General features: G+C 42.3%; 1 protein-coding gene across 4 annotated transcripts in view; it reads right to left on the bottom strand.

The window, feature by feature from the left end:
- SGCD (sarcoglycan delta) overlaps positions 1 to 26051 on the bottom strand; it is a 556728-nt gene that overhangs the window by 429762 nt on the left and 100915 nt on the right. For all 4 annotated transcript variants that reach the window (XM_048488180.1, XM_048488177.1, XM_048488178.1 and 1 more), the window contains exon 2: positions 2651 to 2733. The gene's annotated coding sequence lies outside the window, so the exon portion shown is untranslated. The remainder of the gene's footprint in view (positions 1 to 2650; positions 2734 to 26051) is intronic.

Here is a 26051-nt window from a genome sequence, read left to right on the forward strand (position 1 = left end):
AATATAACAAAATTAATGTTTGATCTTTCAGCAGTAGCTAAACTACTCCTGGTCAAGTACATACCTATAAAAAACCCAGCAGTGACAAATTCGCAAGAAAGTAGTACCAGCAGCAGAAGCTGAGGTGAGGTTAAACTTCACAGTTTACAAACACATCTGCCATAAAGTCTACTGCAACATCCGCAATGGCATTTTTTTTGTTCTGAAAGGCAGGAAGTAGCTGGTCATGTTCAGATGTCAACACAAAACTGTGAGAGTCATCAGCATGATTTCTTTGCCATGTTTGAGAATTCCTTTGTCCTTCCTTTTTACAGTGAGTGATTTAGAACTCCAACTTTGAATCAAACTCAAATTTGCCATGATATCCAAATGTAGGCAAATTCTACCTGGTTTCCCTACCACATATCAGGATTTTAAACTGTGATTAAACTGCAGGTAGAATTCCTGTTTGAGAAGAGGAAAACAAACTGCAATGTACCCAGGCATCTATATGCAGGTGTCATAGCAAGCTAGATTTTAATTCAAAGCTTTCTAAAGCTGAAACAGTTGATTCATCATTTGGGTATGGAGAAGGAAGAAAGCATGCTAGTATACCAAATAAAAGCCTATCACATAATAGGCTTGTTATGTTATTTCTAAAAATAGTCAATTGCATCACCTGGTAATACAATGCTAATATTTATTTGTTTTTTCTTCCTATCTGTGGTGCACGTGACCATGTTTACAATGAAAAAAAAAAAGGATTGTAAGAGAGAGACTCTAAAAGAAATTAACCCTAAAGGAATTCTGTACTCAGAATTTGCTCATGGACACATCACAAAATAGATGATTAAATGGAAGTTATTGCCTTATTGAGGGTGCCAAGAACCAGAAATGTTGATTATTAGAAAAAAGGAGCATGCAATCACAGTGGGTTAGAGGGATCAGAGATATGATACACTAATAGGCTTAATACACATCCTGAAAAAAATATATTTTTAAACTAAACACAAGATGTCAAACAAATTGCAGGATAACTCGTTAAAGTCATATATGAAACAACAGCAATGGCATATTTACCCGGGTATGAGGGGCACACTCTGGTCCAGGCACCACTAATCTAATCATGTGGGGGGTGCAAAATCGCCCCCCCCATGTGACCAGGAAGATGGCAAGGAAGCAGGAAGTCCTGCTGGAAGTCCTGCTGCAGGAAGTCCTGCTGCATCGTTGTCTTCGGGCGCCCTTGACCCCACCCATGTCATCATCGACATGGGTAGGGTCAAGGGTGCCTAGCTGCCCCCCCATGCCGCCCCCTTGCTCCCGGCTCCCAGGGAGCTGGCAGCCAGCAGTCCCTTTTGCCCTCTCCTCCGGGGAGGCCAGAAGCGAATGCCATCTCTCGGCCTCTGAGACTTGCTTTTATAAGCATTGAGCCTGGGGGCAGGGCTTGAGGAGGTGTGGCCATGCTCCCAGGGGCAGGTTGTTTTACTACCTTTCTTTAATAAAATTTTAAAAATACATTTTGTGTCTGGAGCTCTAGTTCAGAGTCCACAGCTTGGTGTTGCTACCACTCCAAAGGCTGGGTCAGGTCTTTGACACTAAGACCCAAAGAAAGAAAACTAATTGTCCATCTATTCATGGCAGCCAGATCATGCAATTAGCTCATATTACTTAACTGGATGTAATGAAACATCCATAAGTAAATGTTAGTGGCCCCACCGTTAAGAAAAAAAAGGAGACAAATACACAGGTTTTACAATAAAAATCTAGCTCCATTATTCTCTGTCCAAATTCATGTGCAATGGATAGAAAAAAGAAGCCAAACTGCAGACAGGCAAGGGTAATTTCCTATTGTAGTGGAAGGTTTAAACAACCTCAACTACTTATTCCATAATTTCTTTGGATTCTAGCAAATTGCAGCTATTTGTTCAAAACAAAATGAAAAGGCCCATGATATAATGGAGCAATTTGAGCAGTGAAGAATACAACACCTGTAATTCAATTTCATGGCAGCTGGTTTCACAACATGTTTCCATAGCACAGTTAAAATATAGGAAACTTCTGTAAGTGTAACAATTTTTCCTTTAGCAAGCCAGGCTCTTGAGACACAAGTGTGCTTTAAATGGACAAAGACTATAGACAATAAGCAATTTGTATCTTCCTTCCACTTCCCTCAATTCCAAGTTGTTGTTTTTTACCATGTCCCCATGAAAACCGTGTATCTACTTAAATTAAGCAATGTATATAGAAAATGCTAAAATGTAAATGACTCCAGAATTTTAAACACTGCAATTCTAAGAATACTTTCCTGAGATTAAGCCCCACTGAATAGATTTGAGTGGGATTCTGGGTAGATCTGTTTAGGATTGCTCTCTAAGCCTCACATAAGTTTGTGCTGAGTAAACAAACAATGCTACAAACCAATGTTTCTTTACAACAATACTATACCTATGTTCACCTACATGGGGGTGGGGGCAGGGGGGAGACATGCATGAAGAGCCCCAGAAAGAATACAAAAGCAATTCAGTTTTTTGAAGCAGTCTAATGGAATACTTTGATAGCTCAGGCAACCATATTCTCTAAAAGGCATAAAGTTAGTAACTGCTGTTCCGGTTAAAAGTCAATAACTGCTGATTGACTTCCTCAACTGTAAAAATGGAACACATCTTCTTACCAGTATAGAGTGATCCTTCAAGGATAATTGCTGCTGCACTTCAGAGGAGTCATAGGTTAGACAGAATTCACTTTTCTCCAAAACTGAGAAGGGGAGAAGAGAAAAAGCTAGTATAACACTCCTTCCAAACTCAACTTCCAAACTTCCAAATTCAAAGCATCAATATTGCTTCACATAGTCACTAGACTGGGATGAAATTTCCAGCAGTATACTTCAAAAAGGAATCAGGGCTTCAAATAGCTCCATAGAATTTTATGTCACATTTTCTCTCTCATCATGAAAGGCTGCTGCTTATTCTGAAGTTCTTTTTTAAAGCATCCTATGTGCTTTTGGCTTACAAGAGTACACCTACAGTCACATTTTATTTGCTAGTAGATGTTCACAGGATTGCAACCTTTAAACGAGAGGACCAAGGGTCAAGGCAAACAAGATGTTAGGAAGCCTGTAATCACATTGTCTGTATCTCAATAAGCAGCTACAGGGGGATACAGGGAGCGTTTTTGAGAGTGAGAAAAAATGCAGGACATGTATCTTTCTTTGAGGAAGCCTCTAGGTCCTCCATACAAGCCACGTTGGTCCAAAAGTAAAATCCAAAAGCGCCTTCCAAGTAATATCTTTATTGGGACTCGCTCATTGACACCTAACAGCATGCAAGTTTTTGAGTGTCCCAGAACTCTTCATCAGGACAGATATTACAAAATAAAAAATACAGGAAAAGCAGGTATTTCATAGACATTTGTTTCTCCTGTGTGTGGTTAACATACATCATAACTGAGTTGCATAGTGACTGATACAAATCCATGGAGTTTCTGTAAGTTATGGGTGTGTCTGTTTGCAGTGCTACGGTTTGACCTCTGGCAAATGATAAAGTATTGTATCTGTCACAGACTGAGCATGAAATTGCGGCCAGATGTGCAGAGGCTACTTTGTAATAACTACAGACACGGCTTGGATTTATTAATTTTATTAATATAATTATTAATATAATTGTTATATAATTATTATACTGAAGCTGGGCGAGCAAGAGGAGGGCATCTTATCTGCCGTTCAGCGTCCATGGCTGATCCCGGCTTCAACCCCAAACTTATTGGGGAGGACAGAGAGGTACTGGGTCATGAGGTGTTTGCCCCTTCTTTGTGGCCCCCACACTGCTGGGGTGTGGGGCTCGCTAGCAGAGGCCTCTGTGGCATGTGCCCCGAGCCTGCCCCACCCCAAGCCTCTTATAGAGGCCCCCATAGGCGGGGAGGTCCGGCATGCAAGCTCAGCCCCCGCCCAAAAGATGCACTCCTCTGCCCAAACCACCCACAAGGCTCTCACGAGAAAGCTAAAATCCCATCCCTTGCTTCAGGGAGGGGGGTCAGTTTGCTTCCAGGCATCAAAAAAGGGGCCAGAGCAACCACGTGCTGCCTTATGCAGGGCTCATGCTCAACCCTAATGCCCAGATGCGCCAGCCTGCTCATTGCCAGGCCAGCCCAGAGTCACGCATGCCCCTCTTCTGAAACTCTTGCCACGTGCTCTGCCCCCTGTGCAATTACGGGCCTAGTTGATTCTAGTGCCGTGATTTATGACTATTTTATACTGTTGTGAATCCTGGTGCAGTGATTGTCCAACTTAGTTACAAAACACAATCAACCTGCAAATATGCCACCTGTGTTGCTTTAAAAGCAACCAGGGTGTTTGGTATTAAATTCATTCTGGTTTGCAGTCAACACTGTTGTAAGAAAATTAAAGCCCTACTGAAACTGTATTAGATTTTTATTCCGGTATGACCAGTGATTTGCAGTCTGGATGATGGCTTTCCTTCACACATGAGTTACAAGATCAGGAAGGAAAAGAAGAGAAGAGGAACAAGGTACAGGTTGGGAGAAGAAGCTCTGAGAGGTTCAATGAAAAATCACAGGATGCCTTTGTAGCAGTTTTGCAGTTTATTGTTCAATAATACTATACATTTATTAAAAATAAATATGAAAAATAAACCATGAAAGTATTCAGTATTAACTGTTGTCAGATCCCTGCATTTTACATTGAGCAAAAGGAAAGCAGCATGCAGTTATTGTGTATGGGTCTTAAAAGCTATGACAAGTTTGCAGATCAGTCCCGCTTTGAATGCCTTGAAAAAAACTGGTTCGAACAATACCAAAGGATGACTTCAATGAAAGCACTGTAATAATAGCACTAAGCTGGGAATTTAGAGGCTAACCCTCAGTAGCTCCTGTGTCTGTTGGATAATTACCTAGCCCAAAAAAACCCTTTTTGAAAATTCAATATCCTTCATTTTTAACTCCATTACTAAATGTGTATAATTAAGCCCATTTCTAAAGATCAACACATTGCGAAAAGAAATTAAAGTAAAATGTTATTTCATCCCACAGCACTTGATTTGGCTCATTCCAAGCCAACAACCTAATCTGCTTGAGTGTCACACAGACCCCTTCAGGCCTAAGAAAAACAGATCCCTAATCTCAGTAGGATACAACTGGCTTTTTAATGTGAAGTACCACAGTTTAAAAACATCAGTGCTTTCCCTCCATAACCTATTAATTAACTTCATGCTGCACTCCATTAGAAAGGTGAGACTCCAGCATAGCAATGTTCTCAGATGGCTTATAAAACTCATATAAAACCCATATATGATTTTAAAAAATAGTCAGCTTCATATCCACCTTTAAATTAGAAAAAAAATCATGTGAAAAATAATGACTAACAGCAGATTGACCTGCGCAGAAATGAGAATCACACCAAAAGGCAAAATCTTTATTTTCTGATCAGCAGTAGGACAGGGGAGAGAAGAGTTTCAAACCAATATCATTACATTGTCATGTTTATTTATTTTATTTGTTTATATCCCTGATGGGGATACAAAGTAGCTTACATCATTCTTTTCCCCATTGTTTTCCTCACAACAACCCTGTGAAATAAGTTAGGCTGAGACAGTGTAACTAGCCCTCAATCAGCCAGTGAGCTTCCATGTTACAAGTGGGAATTCAAGCCTGGATCTCCCAAATACTAATGTGACACTCTTAATCACTACGCCATGTTGGCTTTCTCTCTCTCTCTGTGGACCACTGAGGTAAAGCGTATGCAAATTCAGTTTCATTAAGGAATGCTTGTTTAATTTTTTTTGTCAAGTTAAGTCTTTCTTTTGATTATCTTGATTGTTCATAATTCAAAATGAGCAATACTGTGAACAGCATTATATCTGTGCAGTGGCAATGTTCAGCATGGTGGATGAAGCAACGCCAACAAAGGGAAAGAACAGAACTTTATCCTAGAAAAATCAGGTAACAAAGAAGGTTAACAAAAAGTCTAATAATAGAATGAATTCTAATAGGTTCAAAAATGTGAAATTAACACTTTAATGCATTACAAATAATGAATAATAATGTGGTTTTAAAGAAATTTTTCATTATTTGTAATGCACCAACAGCCCAATGCATAGCCTGTTGTGGCTGGGTATAGCACCGCGGTGGTGCTATTCCATTGCATCTAGAGGGCATTCCAACAATGCGGGGAGGCAGAGTTTTTTTTTGAAACCCACCACTGGAAAGTCCTCCATAGGGCTACATGGACTTATGCCACCCAAAATGGTAGTGTAAGTCTAAGCCCTAGGCCTTGGTGTAACTTCCTTCAATGCCAGGGTGAAAGCCAACTAATGTCAGCTCCACCCCTGGGAACACCCCAGCCCGCCTCCCTCCTGCACTGGCTCCACAGCATCCCTGACTTCCAAATTTCACCACTGTGGAGTTGAAGGACCCTGCTCCAAATCCACAACTTAATTCAGCCCCTCCATAGGATTGCGCTGTAAAGGTTTGTTAATTTAACATTTTGTAACCCATTGATATTTATCTTGTTAATGGATCTTTTGGGCAACCTTCTTGGTTACACAGCATAGCAGGGCCGGAGCGAGGGGGAACTGCATCTGGGACACCCCCACCATGCCCCTGCCCCCCCGGAATGCCTCTGCCCTGATGCGCACCCAGTGTGCCATGCCCCCTGCCCCTTTGGCACTATGCCACTGCAGCATAGTGGACGGCTCTCAATCACTGTTCTAGAACATCACGGAATGTTTTTTAAAAGCAGTGATGTTGGATCAAGTTACACATTACAAAGATGTATTCTATAGTTCCATGTCTCCTGGACAAGTGGGAGGTTGAGACAGGTTGGAGCAACAGGAGCAGGCACGAATATATTTTTGGCAGGAAAACCCCCCACTTAGCCCAGTGCAACTGTCCTCATTATGGTAACTTGAACTGATTAACTGAAGACAACTTCAGGTAGCACACCACAGACCTATACCTTACAGCTGTGAAAGAGGTCAAAGAAATGGTTTTTTACCAGCCTGTCCGTGTTTTGCATTGTTTACTGTTAGCCACCACTGAGACAGATCTTGAGGTACCCTCTCCTTTGCCTTATTAAAGCCTGGTTATAATTTTTTCTGCCATTCATATAAGGGAAGAGAACAGAAATACAATGCAAAAAGAAATGGGTTTAATAGTGAGGGGAAAATAAACTGTAGAAGTTAATGACCAACATAATGCAACTGTAACAAGGCTGGCTCTCCTGGGACACTTCAACATTCATGCAGAGATAGTCTTGTCAGGAGGACAACTATGGACCTCTTTTAGGTAATAACTGGTTCTATACATTATGCAGGCCATACTCTGGATCTGTTATTTTGCTTTGGATGGGCAGAATATGATCTGAGGGTGGAACAATTGATGATGGTTCCTTTGTCATGGATAGATCACTATTTGCTTGGGTTTAGACTTCCAGGGATACCAAGACTCTGCAGGGTGTGGGATCTATTACAATGATCTGCCTCTGGAGTCAGATGGATCTAAATGGGTTTTGGATGGCTCCAAATGATTTGCTGTAGATATGGTTGATGTCCTGGTTGACCTCTGGAAAGAAGAAATGACTTGGGTGGCTGACACAATAGTTCTCAAGTATAAGACCCCAGGTAGACCCTTGGTTTTCTGAAGGCCTGTGAATGATCAAAAGACAAGGGTGGCAGCTAGATCAATAGTGAAGTAAGATTTGGGATTAATCTAATAAAGCATGGGCAAAAAGCATATTTTGAGGTGTACTCCATAGCTGTGTTGGCAATAAGGAAACACTTTTTGCCACCATCCTACCTGCATGTCTGAGAGCCAGTGTGGTATAGTGGTTAAGTGCAGCAGACTCAAAACTGATGAACCAGGTATGTTTCCCCACTCCTCCACAAGACCTTGGGCTAGTCACAGTTCTCTTAGAACTCTCTCAATTTCACCAATCTCACAAGGTGTCTGCTGTGGTTATGGGAAGGGAAAGTGATTGGAAGTCACTTTGAGGCTCCTTAAAGGTATAGAAAGGTGGATACCAACTCTTCTTCTGCACAGCATATACCAGTAAAGCTGTTCTGGATGGTCAGGGAAGGGTGGGAGGAGAACTGGCTGACTTAGTGTTGCTAGTTCTGGGTTGGGAAATGCCTGGAGATATTAGTGGTGGAGGCTGAGGAGGGCTGGGTTTGAGGAAGGTGAAAGAGTTTAATGGGGTATAATGCCAAAGAGTTCACCTTACAATGCAGTCATTTTCTCCAGGTGAACTGATCTCTCTAACCTGGAAAACAGATGTAATACCAGGAAACTCCAGCCACCACCTGGAGACTGGCAAGCCTACTAACTGGATCCAAGAGGTAGTTGGTGCTTCCTGTGCAGGAAGTGGTGGTCCCCTCAACCTTGAAATAGGCTAAAGAAGTCTGTCCTAAAGCCAGGAGATTTCAATATTTTATTGACCAGTATGAAATGTTCCATTCTTCTGCAAGGTGAGAGCAGGTAGTACTGAACAACTTTGAGCTTTCTTGGATGAGACAAATTGTTTAGATCTTTTCCAATCTCTTTTGAGGCCTAGTATGTGCCTGAAACAGCCTTGGATGCCCTGTGGAATTAGACAAAGAGACTTTGCCTCTATTGATTGTTCTGGATCTCTCAGTAGATTTTGATTACCTCTGTTACCCAAGGTGGAGACACAGTCTCTCAACATAGTGGGGAATATTAGGTTAGAGAAGACTGCTTATTAATATTTGAAGAGGCAGGGTAAGGAATCTTTAATACCAGTGTATACGAAGACCAGCTCTTGGAAGAAAATCCACAGAGAAGAATATAATGCACATTTGACAATCTTTATTGTAGGGATAAGGGGTTTACAATCACTTGGTTCAATGCAGCAAATATGCATACATATATCCTAAGATATAGATAAGTTGGAAAATAGATTTGGAATAGAGAGGAGTATGAGATATATAGGTAATACAACCTGATTGTGACATGAAGATCCAGGATTCAGAGCCAAACAGCCAGCATTTGGTTCTAGGAGGCAATGTGTTGTACACAGCGACCAAGACGGAAAGGTGTCAATGGCACTGAACAATTGAGCCTTTGGGGGTTTGGACATTTATAGGATGAAGGATCACTTCTGGGAGGTGTCAGGAAAGATAGAATATAACCTAAGGAAAGAAAGAATGCAACCTAAGGTGGTCTGGAGAAGTTTAGTCATAGAAAGAAGTATTGTTGTTAGGACAATATGGGCCCTTTGTGTCTGAAATAAACATGGAGATAAGCGTTCGTCCTTGGTCGAGCAGACTGAGAGTTTTAGAAAAGAGAAAAACCATTTTCTGAGGTGCAGGTAAACATGGTCATTGCCAGAGAATAGGCTCCCCCTTTCTGCAAGACCAGCATCACATTTTTAGGCTGGTACAAGGGCAAGGATACTTGTGAATAAGCACACACACACCCCACTATGCCATGGTGGTATTATAACACCACTGATCAGGGTATTCTTCTGGACCACCTGTTTGCGCTTGGATTTGGAGGAACTGTTCTGTGTGCTTCTGGTCCTATCTTGAAAGGTAGGTTTCAGAAGGTGGTGCTAAAAGGCTGCTACTCAGCCCTTTGGCATTTAGAGACTAGCAAAGCTCTATCGTATCGCCTACAGCCTTTAACACTGACATGAAACCTCTGGATGAAGTCATCCAGATATTTGGGGCTATGTTGTCACTAATATGACATTCACTCCTATCTCACATTTCCAGCTGATCCCAAGGAGGCTGTAATAACACTGAATTGATGCCTAAAGGCAGTTTGTAGTGGATGTGGGTTAATGAATTGAAGCTTAATTCTGATAAGGAAGAAGTGATAATGGTGAATGAAAGATCTGATCCAGGATTTTGTATAGAATTGCACATTCATTAAATGAACCTGTCTGTTTTCTGGGGATGCTCCTGGATCCAGTCTAATTGCATGAAAAGTAGAATATAAATATTTACATGAATGAATGAATGAATGAATGAATGAATGAATGAATGAATGAATGAATGAATGAATGAATGAATGAATGAATGAATGAATGAATGAATGAATGGTAGGACTGAGTACGATCCACTCCATTATGTTTATATCATCACATCGTCAGTTCTTTTTCTGTTTGTCCATACATGAACAATAAAGACTTCTTAATCTGAAAATAATCTAGTTCCAAATAAACCAACCGCACAATCTGGAAAATCTGCCTTAGCAATTAACTAAGCCCCTCGGGGATGGGGCGGTATAAAAATCTAACTAATAAATAAATAAATTAAATAAACATTCTCATTTGTTTTAGCCAAAGCAATAATGTGTGAAAGTCACATCACATACATGATTGATTCAGTATTCCAGCACCAGTGGAGCAACAGGTGATTCATGTACATAGTGTGATCAGCAAACAAACAATAGGTGGAAACTACTAGTTAAGTCTGCAAATTATGTTTCACTTTCTACTCTTGTTTCAGAAGTTCTCATGCAAAAAAAATTGGTGTATCATCAATTCTGACTGGAAAGTAGGAGCAGCAAATCAGAAACTAATAGCCATTTCAATTTGATTACAAAAATGAAAGTCCTTTTGTCCTGTAATAGGGAGTGACTGTTACTAAACAAGACCTCCTACCTCGGCAGCTGCTTCAGGGTATGTCAGGCAGGGCAAGTATTCCCTCTAGAGACTGAGGGGACTTGTTGATTATGGATGCCTACATACAATTAATCAACCAGATGCTGGGTATAATGTTTTTTGTTGATGGACACAAGGATTCCTACCTGTCCAAGCAGTCATAACAACTTTGGTCATGTATGATCAGACCTAGCTTCAGGTGCTGCACGATCTAGAGATCATCTCACTGAATTTTCCTAGTATGGATAGGTGATTATTGTCTTAGTGACTATGCTGTCTTTTAAAACAAGTAAATCAGTACCAACAAATGATATAAATAGAGAGGGAAAAGAACTGGAACAGAATTCAGCAAAATGAATTTAAGATTCATTCATCACTATTTTGAGTGTGCACAGGCTCTATAGTGCAGCTATTGATCATTACTTTGACAGGTAGTCCTACAGCAAGACCAGCAACAGTTCTTTGACAGGTAGTCCTACAGCAAAACCAGCAACAATAGCAGGATACACTCAGCTCTTTGTCAGCTCTCCTATGCAAGGAGGTCCTTATACATCTGAAACTGCTTAATGGTAAGTTATGACAGATCAAACCACACCAAATGCAGGACTCTAATGACAGAGAAAGATATACCTAACATCCTGCTGTCTCACATGTTGCTTTCAAAGGTGCAGAACCCTGCTAGAATATGAAAGTTAGTCACCCTATTCATTTGTCTTGCTTTCTGAACTCATGTCATTACTGCTCAATAAAAAAACTGTTACTGTTTCTGCTGTCCTCCTAGTGCTAATGAGGCTTAACCAGTTGGGACGTTCTATCACTCCTGCTCACTTCTTACTCTTCGTACCTGAATTAATGAAGAAAGCACTGAGGCTTCTCAATCACCACATCTCTCTAGACCACTGCATTCTATCCACATTGGTCCCCGCTGCAGCTTCTGCCCACTTGTTCCCAGAAATGCAGCAGCCATGCAGGAGTCCCCACTGTCGGTGGATCAAGCGCGTGATCCGCTCAGGGCCTATCCTGATTGGCTGCTGCGTTGAGCTGAGGCGGGAATTTTTTTTTTACTTTCAAACTGACAGATCCACATCTGCACAAGCATGCACAGAATGACTCTACTTGGAGACGAAGAAACAGCAATTAAAACAAAGCCCTGTTTCCGTGCACCTTCATGTACTCAGATCCACCTGGATACGACATGTAGCACTGCTTGTATTGCCTTCTACTCAGTCAATCAGTCAAAACTGGCCCCATGTTGCTTTGTATCCACATGGATCTCTGGTCCGTGAAATAAAAAAAGAGATGTGCGTGCATCGCGCACAGCCCACTGCGTCCTGATTGGATGGGAGGCTTCACGTCACTCACAAGGGCAGGTAAAACGAATCTGGATTCACACACACACCCCACTTCCCCACTCCTCCAGATTGCCCATGCATTTTTAGAAAGGATCTACTTTCCTCCAGGTTCTAAAATAACATGTACTGGGGGGGGGAGGTGAGTGCCAGAAATGGGATGAATGCGCATTCAGCATTCGGTCAAGTAGGGAGTTCTGCAGGAAACCTGGATATTTGGAGTGATGAGCGCATGCTCATCATCTAATCGTGAGTGGGGAATTGACCTCTGATATAAGTATATTAAAATCTCTATCTGTGATTATCCCAGTAGCAGAGGCATATCGGGGGGAAACGGTGCCCAGAGAAAACCCCTTCTCAGGGCGCCCCTGCACCCCCACCCCTCCACGTTTGGGGGCATTGCTCAGAGGCGCCAAGCCCTGCCCTGCCAGCATGCACAAAGGCAGGGGGCAGGGCTCAGTGGCATGAGTCCAGGGACATAGGTGACCCCATGTCCCTAAAGGCCGTACACCTCTGCCAGTATGCATTGGAGTTTCCTGTTGTCTGTTCCAAAAATGTCAATTTTTACAAGGATGCAGTTTTCTGTTCATGTCTTCTGAATTGTATCTGAAGCAGATGTGCCAGCATGGAGGCAGGTGAGGGATGATACATGTAGATTGGATACATTCAAGCATGGCTAATGTAGAGTAGTAATAGCTACTCCACAAGGGTTGTATATGTTTCTGATGCTAAATGTAGAGTAGTAATAGTTACTCCACAAGGGTTGTATGCATTTGTGATGCTGCTGTGAACTATGTTCTGTGTTAGATTTTGGTGGGTAGCCACGTTGCCCTGAAGCAGTAGAAAAAAGTTGGAATCCAGAGATACCTTTAGGACCAATAAAGTTTTTATTATTGATATAAGCTTTTGAGTACATGCATATAAAAGAGGTGTGCACATGAAAATTTATACCACAAATAAAAAAGCCACTGGACTCAAACTTTTATGTTCTGTGTTTAAGTTTTTAAAAAATCACCTCCACTGTTGGCAGAGCATCATGATGCTGCATTTGCCTCAGTAGACACTGTTCTAGACATGACCACAGTGACAAGAGTACGTTGTCCATTTGCCTAACGATAGAGATTTGAGGGATAAATTCCCATTAATCTGACCAAAACTGTAGTATTCATTTTTTTTGTTGTGTAGGAACCACAGTAAAATGAAACAATTAATAAAGATTTTCTCCTCTCGCCAGCCAACCTTCTATTTCAATTTTTTTTTGCCCAAATTCTAAGTGAAATGCCTGTGCCACAAGGACAGCATTACAGGATTCCCGAGGAATAAACAGAATACATGCAGGTGCCTTATACTGGATCAAATTAATCTATCATGGTTAGTACTGTCTACTCTGACAGCCAGCAGTTCTCCAAGGTCTTAGACAAAGTCTTAGATATCACCTATTAGTCTTTTAACTGGAAATGTGGAGTTTGAACCAACGACCTTTTGCATGCAAAGCAGATGTTCTATCTTCCCCATAATCTTTGTTATGGAAATTCTTGAGTAATCCTGTAGTAAATTATCTGTTTAAATGACAGGAGATTTAAAAGATAGCTAGATACCCACTGCAAATATGTAGCCAGAGGGGGAAAAACATATTTCTAGACTTATCAATCTATATCATTTAATCAGAATCAAATGTGGTTTCTAAGCATTTGGACATGATCCAAGGGGTTCGTGATGTTTTGCTGGTGATTGGATCCTTGCTAGCTTCTATGAGAAGATAACCACTTGAGATTTTGTGAAGCCCCCATGACTAGGGGCCATCTTTTATCAGCATTGTCAGAGATGAGTCAGCACACAAGAACTGTGAACTTTGTTTTTTCAATGACTTGATTCACTTACATTGGCAACTCCAGAGATTAACTGCCATCCTGCAACCCAGCCAGTTTGAAACTCCTCACCACTACCAACTCTTCACTCACCCACAGATGTTAGGGTGGCTTTCCCAGTCTAAGCCCTTCTCTTAGTCCTTAAGGTCCTGCCCTGTCCACTGCATGCTTCCTGTAGGGATAAGGCAGGTATGCCTGTATGCCTGGGTCAGGTGGGATAAGTTCCTCTTGGCTTCCCTTGGAGCCAGGAAAGCAACATTGTTTGGCTACATGAGACCTGGTACTCACTCACTCACCTACAAAGAACCAAAGACATTGCCCCCTCCCAGCCTCCAGTCAGCTGCCTACCCCCAGAGGCGTATCTGTTTAGGGACATGGGGTAACCATGTCCACGGGCACAACTAATCTGGTCATGTGGGGGCGCAAAAGATAACAGTAAGATCTCCATCTCCATTTTGGGACTTATTAAAAGGCAACCCCCCAAAACATCTGTTATCTGAACCAACTAGCAGCACTAAGAGGAAAGCAGTGGAATTCATCTGAACCAACTAGCAGCACTAAGAGGAAAGCAGTGGAATTCACCCTCTCCAGCACTGCTGGTTCCATCCAAGCAGCCTCAATACTTTGCATGCTCATCTTCCCTGCCAAAGGGGGGGGGGGAAGGGAGGACACATGCCAGTCCATTAGCCAGCCAATAGGTTCTATTTTCTGTTTCAAGCACTGAGCTGCTGCAGCCTTGCACACTATTTCTGGTTTTCTCATCTAAAATGGTGAGAGACTGTGGCGTATCATCCCAGGGACAGGGGGTAACCTCTGTCCCAGGGTACAACTAATCTGGTCATGTGGGGGCACAAAATTGGCCCCCACATGACCAGATGCCTTCTTGAAGATGCTGCCTCGTTGTCTTTGGACTCCCTTGGCCCCACCCACATCATCATCAATGTGGGTGGGGCCAAGGCAGCCCAAACAGGTTGTGGTCTTTGAGCTCCTTCGGCCCTACCAACATTGTGGTATCAATAACATGGGCGGAGCCTAGAGACCCCAAAGGCGCAGTACCTGCGCCCTTCCCAGCTGGCTTCTGCCCCTCCCAGGCCCTGGGGTGGGCAGGAACTGACATCCAGGGACAGGGATGAGGAGGGGATGGGGTTCTGCCCCTTTCTCCCCCCCTTCCTTCCCTCCCCCTTCCCTCCCGAAAGCCTGGCTTCTGCCAGCCCAAAAGCCTGGGGAAGACAGAAGTGACTGCCAGCCTTTGGAGATGTGCTTTTATAGGCATGGAGGATGGGGGGAAGCCCCACCTCAGGGGCCATGGCCCCTCTTCAAGCCCTGTCCCCGGCCTCCGGGTCTATAAAAGCACATCTCCGGAGGCTGGAATTGTCTTCTGCTCTTCCTAGGCTCTAGGGACGGCAGAAGCCGGGCTGCAGGGAGGGGGAGGGGTCCCCCCCCAAGTCCTGCCTCCAGACACAGGGGGTGCCCAGAGGAGATTTGTCTCCGGGCACCATTCCCCCCCCATACGCCTCTGGTGAGAGACACTGTAAAGTCTGTGAAATTAAAGATAAAATTTCTCCATAGCCAGGTTCCAGTTTCATTCAGTCATTCAACCGATCAGTCATTCAGTTTCTATCCTGCTGTTTCCCAGCACAGGCTAGGTTCAGAGCAGCTTCCAACATGTAATAAAATATACAACATATATAATAAAATGTATCTGATATAAACAATAAAACAAAGTCTTATGACACTTACAGTCCAATCCGGAGAGGTGGGCAAATCACCTCCCAGATGTGGTGTGGGCCCGCTCCAATAGATTTGCCCTCTCTGGAGCACTTACCTGGTGTAGGGGCAAAAATGCTGGTGAGTAGATGCTGCAAGTCTCTGGAATGCCCAAACATGGTATCTAGAAGAAGAGTTAGATTTATATCCCCCTTTTCTCTCCTGCAGGAGACTCAAAGGGGCTTACATACTCCTTTCCCCACCCCTTCACAACAAACACCCTGTGAGGTAGGTGGGGCTGAGAGAGCATAGAGTTGAGACTAGCCCAAGGTCACCCAGCTGGCGTGTGTGGGAGTGTACAGGCTAATCTGAATTCCCCAGATAATCCTCCACAGCTCAAGTGGCAGAGCCAGGAATCAAACCCAGTTCCTCCAAATTGGAGTACACCTGTTCTTAACCACTATGCCACTGCTGCTCTAGTGCAATATCAGCCATCCCACACCACAGCCAGTCCCATTTGCACAGCAGTGAAAGGCCGGTGGTGTTCCCAGGGGTGCAGCTGACTGAAATCAGCTTCCACCCGACCTCTAGAGCCAGGTATGCCATAGCTCAGGCCTTGGAGTTAACTCAATTCAGCCCAATGGAGGGTTTTCAGGTGGCAGAGGAATTTTTTATTTGGCTGCACTCCTGTGCTGCCGGAAAGCCCTCTGGAGACAGCATGGCAGCAGATCTGTACCCAGCTGCAGCGACTCTGGATTGGGCTGCCAATCAACCAAGAGAACAATTTCAAATGACTGCTCAGCCTCAGGTTCTTAGCTCAACATCATTGTTTCATTGATGAAGTCAGTATTTCATTTACTGATGGTGTATTTCTAAACATACTCCAAATAAGTCTTTCAGGACTAAAAATTCAATCTGAAGAAACGTCCTAAATACACTTATCCTAGGGCCATCCTGATGCTTTTTTTCAGAATGACAGCTGGCACCTGTGGCCTTCTGTGAAATACTTTCTGACACTGATGGAGTGGGACAGGTGGCCAGGCTGGCAGAATGTGCCACATTTGATTGATAAAGTGCTCTAAGTGTCACAGGCTTATAGACTGTCATTAACATTCAACAGTTCCTCTGTGCAGGAGGCACACAGACCAGCACAGCATACAGACAGCGGTAATAAAATGGGCAGCTGGAAAAAAAACACTATAGCAGAGTACTTTCTCATTTTTCCAGCAACTCTGTTTTGCACTAAAGGAGAATGAATAATATCACCATAATCTTTTTGTGTAGCTCATATTGTCCTAATTTTGAATAAGCAAACTTAAATTAATTGTATGGAACCAGTCCATTATATACATATGTCACCACATTAGAATATTAATGTCTTCCATTATTTACTACTACAACTACTTACTCTGTTACACACTACCAATCTTGCCATCTAGAATAATGGTGGGAAAATGGTTGTGAAAATATAAAAAGTTTGCTTTCTACAAATGGATTAGGAAGCACTGTCTGACAATATTTATTACAAAATGTTCATTTTAAAAATCCTAAATCCAAATCCTTCTCCTCCCCCAGGATTTCTCAGAATATTGTACAAATTTGTAAACAAACTTGTCAACAACTGATGTCGCAAAGCTGAAGGCGCCACTCGCTAAAGATACTTAACAGTTTTGGAACTGCACATTGGTCACGCATAGGACAATGGCTTAACTTACACTAAACTCAGTAAAATACTTTACATAGTTGGGTGCTGGACAGAATAGAAAGAAATTGATTAAAAATTTGCAACTAACAAAAATGCGTATAAGTGTGTGTGTGTGTGCGCGCGCGCCTGCCTGCCTGCCTGCCTGCCTGCCTGCTTGTCCATCCTTCAAAATGAAAGCATGTTTCCCGTAATCAGCTAGGCAAATCAAAAGTACAGTCATGCCCCAGGGTAAGCCATCGATGAAGCATTTCCCAGTAGCTTCTCTCTACTCAGAAGTCCCAAAAGGAAACAATAGATGACTCAGAAGAATCTCTACTCTGCTGGTTCCCTTTCCCACCCCAAGGGTGTAGCCAGCACACAGCTGATTATCAGACACACAGCTGTGAATGGGACAGCCATCACTAATCACCTGGGTGCAGAGTGGATCTTCAAATGGTGCAGACACAGCCCTATGGGTCCTAGTGGATGCTGAACTTGATTCTAGGGCAGTGGTCTGCAACCTGCAGCTCTCCAGATGTTCATAGGCTACAATTGGCCATGGTGGCAGGGGCTGATGGGAATTGTAGTCCATGGACATCTGGAGAGCCACAGGTTGCAGACTCCTGTTCTAGGGGATGCCAAAGAGATGAGGGATTCTGGCATCATTCTTGATACCCTCAAACAAATTCTACGCATTTACCCCCTTATAAGTCCAATTAAGTCAATACAGACCTCAATATTTCAAGGGGGTCAGATCTCAATATTTTGAGGAAACATTCTCTATTTCTTAAGTTTTTTTTTTTAAAAAATGTATTCTATAATTAATTTTTTTTCATTTTGAAACGGTGAGAAATTACATCTATCATTTGAAATGTTAATTGATAAATTACAACACAGACATATCTCTGACTAATGTTCATGCCTAATCATTTTACTAACAGAAAACAAAGTTTCTGATTCAGAACTTTCTAAGGCAATGAGAAATCAAATGGTAGGTTAACTAAGGAGATTTAAAACAACAATAGTGGCGATTAATTTATGACAAAGTATTGCTAAGTCTGCTGCAGCATTTACTATAAGACATTAGTAAAGGAAAAATACTCAGATAATAAAAGAGATCTCCACCGCAGCTCTCAGCTCCATGAATTTTCACTTTGATTTGGAAGCTGTAGTAAAATGAACATTTCACGGTAGATCAGCCTAGACAAGTGAATCAAATATATACTGTAGCAGTCCTCCAAAGAAAAAAAATGTAGTACTGTATTACTACATGGAGAAGGAAACAAAAACTCTTACAAGTGCATACAGACTGATTCAGTTCTAAAATTTGCAGAGTTCCATCTTGATGCAGAAGTTGTGGGGGTTTTTTTTGCAGGATGGAGGTGTCTGAAGGTAATGCAATGTGGATGGGTAATATTTACATTCAGCTATATACTACTGTCACTTGAAATAGGTTTGAAAATTTCCAAGAGAGGAGAAAGGAGTTCACAGATAGAGATGTCGTGTGGAGGTGGGGGTAGTAGTGAACAGTTTTGGCCCAGATATCCATTCAGTATCTTGAAGAGCAATCTGTGTCATGGGTCTAGTGTTTTAAAACTGCCAGCTGCCATCATGGTATATGTGAATTTTAGTGGTTTTAATATTGTAACCAATTATTGTTGTTGCTCATTTGTATATGGAATTGTTTATATATTATTGAGTTATGTGTGTTAGGTGCTCTGAGCCCAGCCACTGGCTGAGAAAGAGTGGAGTAGTAAATTTAATAATTTTTTCAAAAAAATATTGTCATATCTAGCATTACATATTCTTTCTACCTAGAGATTCCAGGATTGAATCTGGGATACTTTGCATGCAAAACCTTTGCACTGACACTGAGCCAAGGTCACTAAAAAGCACAAAGTTCCCCACAGGGGAATCAAGCCTTGGTCTCCTCTGGACCAGTGGGCAGAATTATGGGGAACAGAGAAGTGTGCACCTTTCATATAGAAGCAGGATTTCCTATACAAATATGTGAAATGCAGAAGCATCTTCAGTATGCCTGACCATCATGTGACGCAACACACCAAACAGTTCAATAGCTATGCTGGCATGGTGACTGTGAAGTAACACGTGAAGAGTTAAGATCTAAATAGTCTTTGACCACATTTACCTTGGTGACAAGCTGTGCAGAAGTAGGTGTTCTGACTAACAGTCTTAGCCTGAATATATATTTCTAAAAGTAGAGTTCATGATCTCCACTCAATTTTTAGACATGTGGCACAAGGGAATGCATACCTTTCCAAGAGTACACACATCAATCCCTTCCCCAGTCTCTCAATTACAATTATTTTTCTTTGCTATCAGACAAAAACAGACTGAGTACAAGAATCTCTTGTGCCTTATGGAAGCCATATGTCTTTATGCAAATGAGCCTCTAAAGTCCTTTTGTGTATATGTTACACACACACACCCTCCATCTCCCCCCATCATTTCTTCCCTCATGAACATCTTTGAGACTGAACACCTCCTGGTCCCCAGGAAATCACATTTGATCCTGATATTAAAGTTGGATTAAATAGCATACTAGTAAGGGACAATTTATTTGTGGACTTCTTTGACTCTAGAAGATTTTAACATCTTCCTTCAAAGTGAATTTGAATAGCAACAAACTATTTTTTTTCATAATCATGAACAGATGCCCCCTTCTGGCAATTTCTCAGTAACTGATTATACTGTAGGATCACTCTTTCATCTAGGCCACTATTATTTAAGAAGTCCTACTAAGACTCCAGTCCTACTAAGGCTGGCAATGCAACCTCATATATGAAAAACATGCTCTTTCCTTTGAGTGACAAACCAATAACACTCAATAAAAGAAATGTGCTCACTCAATACACAACTTGAGTGAGCGTGGTGTAATTTTTGTAGATCTGGGAGCCCCAGGTTCAAATAGCTTGTTGGGTGAATTTGAGCCATTCACATATGCTCAACCTACCCTGTCTCACAGAGTTGTTGTGAAGAGGAAGAGAGGAAAAAAAATATGTCACTTGGGCCTCCACTGGGAAAAAGGAGATGAGGTATCAACAATGTAAATAAATAAATAAATTGAGCCAGTGTGATGTAGTGGTTAGCGTCACAGTAGAATCTCAGAGTCAATAGTTCTTGTTTCAAATCAATACACATTCATGTTCATTAAATAAGTGCTGTTTTTCTCTGAATTTCTGTAACTTAAGAAAAGGGGTTACGTTCAAGGGTGCTCTGAAGCATTATTTGGAGGAATTTTAAATCACTGCTGGAACAGTAACAATACTAAAGATCAAAGACTCATTGCACAATTCTACCACCCACAGATGTATTTTACCATTTGAAATAACAAAGGGAAAGAGAGACTGCAACCTTACTGCCAGATGATTCCTTATCTAAATACAGTGTTCCTATTTTGATGAACAGTGGTTCATCCCTCATATGTAAAAATGTTAACCACAATTATCCTGACTAAAAAGGGGAATTTGGAAGTCTCAGTAATATTCAAGAATTGTGTATTAGTACAAAAATAAGGATCTTTCCCCCCACCCCTGAAAACCTCATGGTTGGTTAACAACTCTCTTTTTAATTAGTAACATACATTAAGTTTTCAGTCAGATAGAGCCACATGATATACTCCTAACTAATCAGAGGTTGGTGACAGAGTATACAGTTCATAAAGTAGAGACCACAGTTTGAAAATAAAGGTGATAATATTTTTCTCACGTGGGATATTGGCATTCAATATTGAAAATATCCTGGTTCAGGCAGAAGATGCCTCCCCCACCATCACCACCACAAGCAAGGGAAATTCACATTAGTAAAAGAAAATACAAATTAAATAATTAAATATGAATTTAATATGAATTTAAAATAAATTCACATTATTTAAAGAAAATTAAAAATTACTGTATACAAATTATGTATGACAATTATCATTAGGAAGATTTGAATACTGGATTCAATTTATGAAAAATTAAGCATCAATATTTGGTAATGGAGTCATTTTAAGGACTCTGCCAGTCTGAAGACCCAGAAAACACATAGCTAATCATTTCACATTCTGTTTCAGACAAAATTTGTATTCCACAGAGGAGACATAAAGCTGATCTAGAGATTATGCAAGAAACCTTAATTGAACAGGCTCTCCAGAGCCAACCCATAAAAGCTCTGTGATCACTGACAGTCACAAGACAAGATTCCAAGCAACTTTTTGGGAAAGAAGTCACGGATTTATAAGAACATAAGAACATAAGAACAAGCCAGCTGGATCAGACCAAAGTCCATCTAGTCCAGCTCTCTGCTACTCGCAGTGGCCCACCAGGTGCCTTTGGGAGCGCACATGTAGGATGTGAACGCAATGGCCTTCTGCGGCTGTTGCTCCCGATCACCTGGTCTGTTAAGGCATTTGCAATCTCAGATCAAAGAGGATCAAGATTGGTAACCATAAATCAACTTCTCCTCCATAAATCTGTCCAAGCCCCTTTTAAAGCTATAAAGGTTAGTGGCCATCACCACCTCCTGTGGCAGCATATTCCAAACACCAATCACACGTTGCGTGAAGAAGTGTTTCCTTTTATTAGTCCTAATTCTTCCCCCCAGCATTTTCAATGAATGCCCCCTGGTTCTAGTATTGTGAGAAAGAGAGAAAAATTTCTCTCTGTCAACAGTTTCTACCCCATGCATAATTTTGTAGACTTCAATCATATCCCCCCTCAGCCGCCTCCTCTCCAAACCCTACAAAGAGTCCCAAACAGCTGCAGCCTCTCCTCATAGGGAAGGTGCTCCAGTCCCTCAATCATCCCTTTTGTTGCCCTTCTCTGCACACTTTTTTTCTATCTCCCCTCAATATCCTTTTTGAGATCGCGGGCGTAATTTCATGAACTGGACACAGTACTCCAAGTAATGCGGTCGCACCACTTGCTTTATATATAAGGGCATGACAATCTTTGTAGTTTTATTATCAATTCCTTTTCTAATGATCCCCAGCATAGAGTTTGCCTTTTTCACAGCTGCCATGCATTGAGTTGACATTCCCATGGAACTATCCACTAAAAGATGCCTAAATCCCTTTCCTGGTCTGTGACTGATAGCACTGACCCTCTGTAGGCGTGTATGTGAGAGTTTGGATTTTTTGCCCCTATGTGCATCACTCTTACATTTGATGCTACATTGAACTGCATTTGGCATTTCTGGAGCCCACCTCACCTAATTTATCAAGGGTCCGCTTTGGAGCTCTTTTCATGAAATCCCTTGTGTGGTTCTCACCACCACCCTACATAATTTGGTATCATCTGCAAACTTGGCTTACAGCCACTGCTACCCACCCTCTACTTCCAGGTCATTTATGAATACAGTTAAAGAGCACTGGTCCCAAACCGGATCCTTCTGGGGACACCCACTCACCGACATCTCTCCATTGTGAGAACTTCCCATTTTACACCCACTCTTTGTTTCCTGTTTCTCAACCAGTTTTAATCCATAGGAGGACTTCCCCTCTTATTCCTTCATTGCTGAGTTTTCTCAACACTCTCTGGTCAGGGAACTTTGTCAAAAGCAACTTTGGAAATCCAAGTAGACAATGTCCACCGGTTCACCTCTGTCCACATGCCTGTTTACACCCCTCAAAGAACTCTGAAGTAAGTTTTGTAAGACAGGATTTTGCCTTCTGCAAAGCCATGCTGACTCTCTTTTCTCAGCAGGTCTTGCTTTTCGACATGTTTTATAATTTTATCTTTAACAATGATAGATCTCTACTAATTTACCAGGAACAGATGTCAAACTGACTGGCCTGTAATTTCCTCGGGTCCCCCCCCCTAGATCCTTTCTCTAAAGATTGGTGTGACATTGGCCATCTTCCAGTCTTCAGGGGATGGAGCCTGATTTCAGTGGGATAAGTTGCATATTAAAGTGAGAAGATCAGCTTAATTTCATGCTTGAGACTCTTTAAAGAACTCTTCTGGAGTGAGATGCGGAAATCTGGGCCAGGGGATTTGGTAACATTTAGTTTATCAATGGCTGCCAGAACTTCTTCCCTTTGTCTACTACTACTATCTTCGCTAGTTCCTCGGATTCGCCTCCTAAGAAGGCTTGGTTCCAGGTGCAGGAATGTTCCTCACCTCCTCTTGGAGTGAAGACAGATGCAAAGAATGCATTCCAGCTTCTCTCTGCAATCTCCCTGCCATCTTTTAGCCAAGCACACCCTTTGTTCCTTTGTTCATCCTAGAACGGGCCTACCGCTTCTTTGCTGGCTTTCCTGCTTTTTTGATGTACTTTGAAGGAACTGTTTGTTGCTGGTGCTTGATGTTCAAGGCCATGCGTTCCTCATAATCCTTTTTTGCGTCCCTTACAGTAAGCTAACTTGCTTCTCTTTTGCCACCATTTGTGTTCCCTCTCATATTCTTCATCAGCCAAACTGGACTTCCATTTTCTAAAAGACATTTTCTTTTTTCTGATAATTTCCTCAACCTCTCTTGTTAACCATGGTGGCTTTCTTTTGGACTGGGTGCTGCCTTTTCTAACCTGTGGAACACATTCCAGCTGAGCTTTTATTACTGTGTTTTTAAATAACCTCCAAGCATCCTGGACAGTTTTGACTCTCTTGATTTTCCCTTTCAGCTTCCTGCGCACTATCCCCCTCATCTTTGAGAAATTTCCCTTTCTGAAGGCGAATGTAACTACATTAGTAGTTGCCACTTGTTCGCATGCTGAGATACTGAATCTGACAGCATTGTGGTCGCTGTTCCCTATCGGCTCAACAACACTGACTTCCTGCACCAGGTCCTGGGTCCCACATAGAATTAGATCTAGGATCAATTCCTACATGGAATTGATTATATTTAGCAATCTTATTAAAAGTTATATGTAAACATCTTTTCTCAATTGTCAAGGTTCAATATTGTTGGTATTCCTTTTAGTCAATCTGATAACACCATGGTTATCAGTGTGAGATTACTTGAAATGAAAGCCCCATTTTGATTAAGAGAAGATACACATTTTTGATCACCAAAAAACATGCAGTTTCTCACAAAGCTCCCATCTTCATTCAAGCCTGAGGGGGATGAATTTCATGCCTGGAATGTAATAATTGAGGGGTACAACCTATTCCAAAGAAATAGATCAACCAGGTAAGGTGGTGGAGTAGCACTGTACGTCAAAGATGATTACACTTCTGAGCAGGTCCATGACTTAAACCCTGGGACCCGGTTGAGAACATCTGGGTAAAAATTAAGGGGGAAAAACAGTGATCTCATTGTGGGGGTCTATTACAGACCCCCAAGTCAGACTGAAGAGTTGGATGATGCCTTCCTGGAGCAGATGACCAAACTTTCACAAAGAAGAGAAGTAGAAATGTGGCACAAGGGAATGCATACCTTTCCAAGAGTACACACATCAATCCCTTCCCCAGTCTCTCAATTACAATTATTTTTCTTTGCTATCAGACAAAAACAGACTGAGTACAAGAATCTCTTGTACCTTATGGAAGCCCTCTCCCTTTCATGCCACCCCTTACTCTCTCCCCTCTCTCCCCTTCCCTTGCATGCCACCCCTCCCTTCCTCACTCCTCCCTCCACTAGGGTGGGTGGGCCATATCCAAATGCCGGGCCCCCTCCCTCTCCCTTGCATGTCACCCCTCCCTCCCTCCCCTTCCCTTGCATGCCACCCCTTCCTTCCCTACCCCTCCCTCCACTAGGGTGGGTGGACCATATCCAAATGCTGGGCCTGCTCCCTCTCCCTTGCATGTCACCCCTTCCTCCCTCCCTCCCTCCCTTTCCCTTGCATGCCACCCCTTCCTTCCCTACCCCTCCCTCCACTAGGGTGGGTGGGCCATATCCAAATGCCGGGCCCCCTCCCTCACACATAATGTTTGGGGACAGAGCTTACACAGATTGTGTAGAAAATAACACAAACAAAACAGCAGAATGTGCAAATTACTGATTCTCTCACACACTCATCCTGATCCCCCACTGCTGAATAATTACAGTCACTGTGCTATCTGCAGCTGCCTAAAGAGGAGCAGGCGCAGGCATTGTCTGCTCTCTGTAGGAATGTCATGATTGCTGGCAGCCACAACTAAGCTATTAACTGTTTTGTGGTAATATAGCAGTCTGAGAAAAGGAACAGGCATCTGGGAAGGGGGGAGAAGGAGGAGGGAGCTGGTGACTCTTGGCCAAGGAAGGAAAGGCAGGAGAGGTCACTTCCCTTGTTTGGCTGCCATTACATGCTCATGCAGGCATCTGGGAGGAGAAAGAACATGAGGAGGGAGTTGATGATGTGGGCTAAAGGGTTGAGAAAAGGCTGGAGGGGTTGACCCCCTCAGTGGGTACAGTTAACTCATCAGCAATTTTCTAGAGCCCATTGTATTTGTTCATACAATGGGATCCACTGCTAGTCAAGTATAATGTGAAACTAAAGTGAAATAACTTTCTAAGAATCTCTCCCTAGGTGACTCCACATGGAGGTTATTTTCCAAGGTGCCTATGTGACCAGTGCAATGGTTTGTTCATTTACATTTATGATAGATATTTCATATGACAGATACTAATGTGGTTTCTCCTTGTGATTTGTTTCAGTTTCTTTTTCACACATAATGAGACTCATACCATAGGTATGAGATGTGGTCATGAATCTCATCATGAATATCTGTTCTGACAAAAAAAAAACCCCAAAGAAACCTTCCAGATCGCTGAAAAGCCTTTCATTGGACTCAATGGATTTCACTGGGCTCAATGGAACAAAAGAGCTGTGGCATATCTGGAAAAAAGCTTGGCTGGAAGCTGACTAACACTGGCTCCACCCCCAGCCATGCCTCTAGAATGCCCTGCTAC

This window comes from Sphaerodactylus townsendi, linkage group LG03 (assembly GCF_021028975.2).
Source record: "Sphaerodactylus townsendi isolate TG3544 linkage group LG03, MPM_Stown_v2.3, whole genome shotgun sequence".
Lineage (NCBI taxonomy): Eukaryota > Metazoa > Chordata > Lepidosauria > Squamata > Sphaerodactylidae > Sphaerodactylus > Sphaerodactylus townsendi.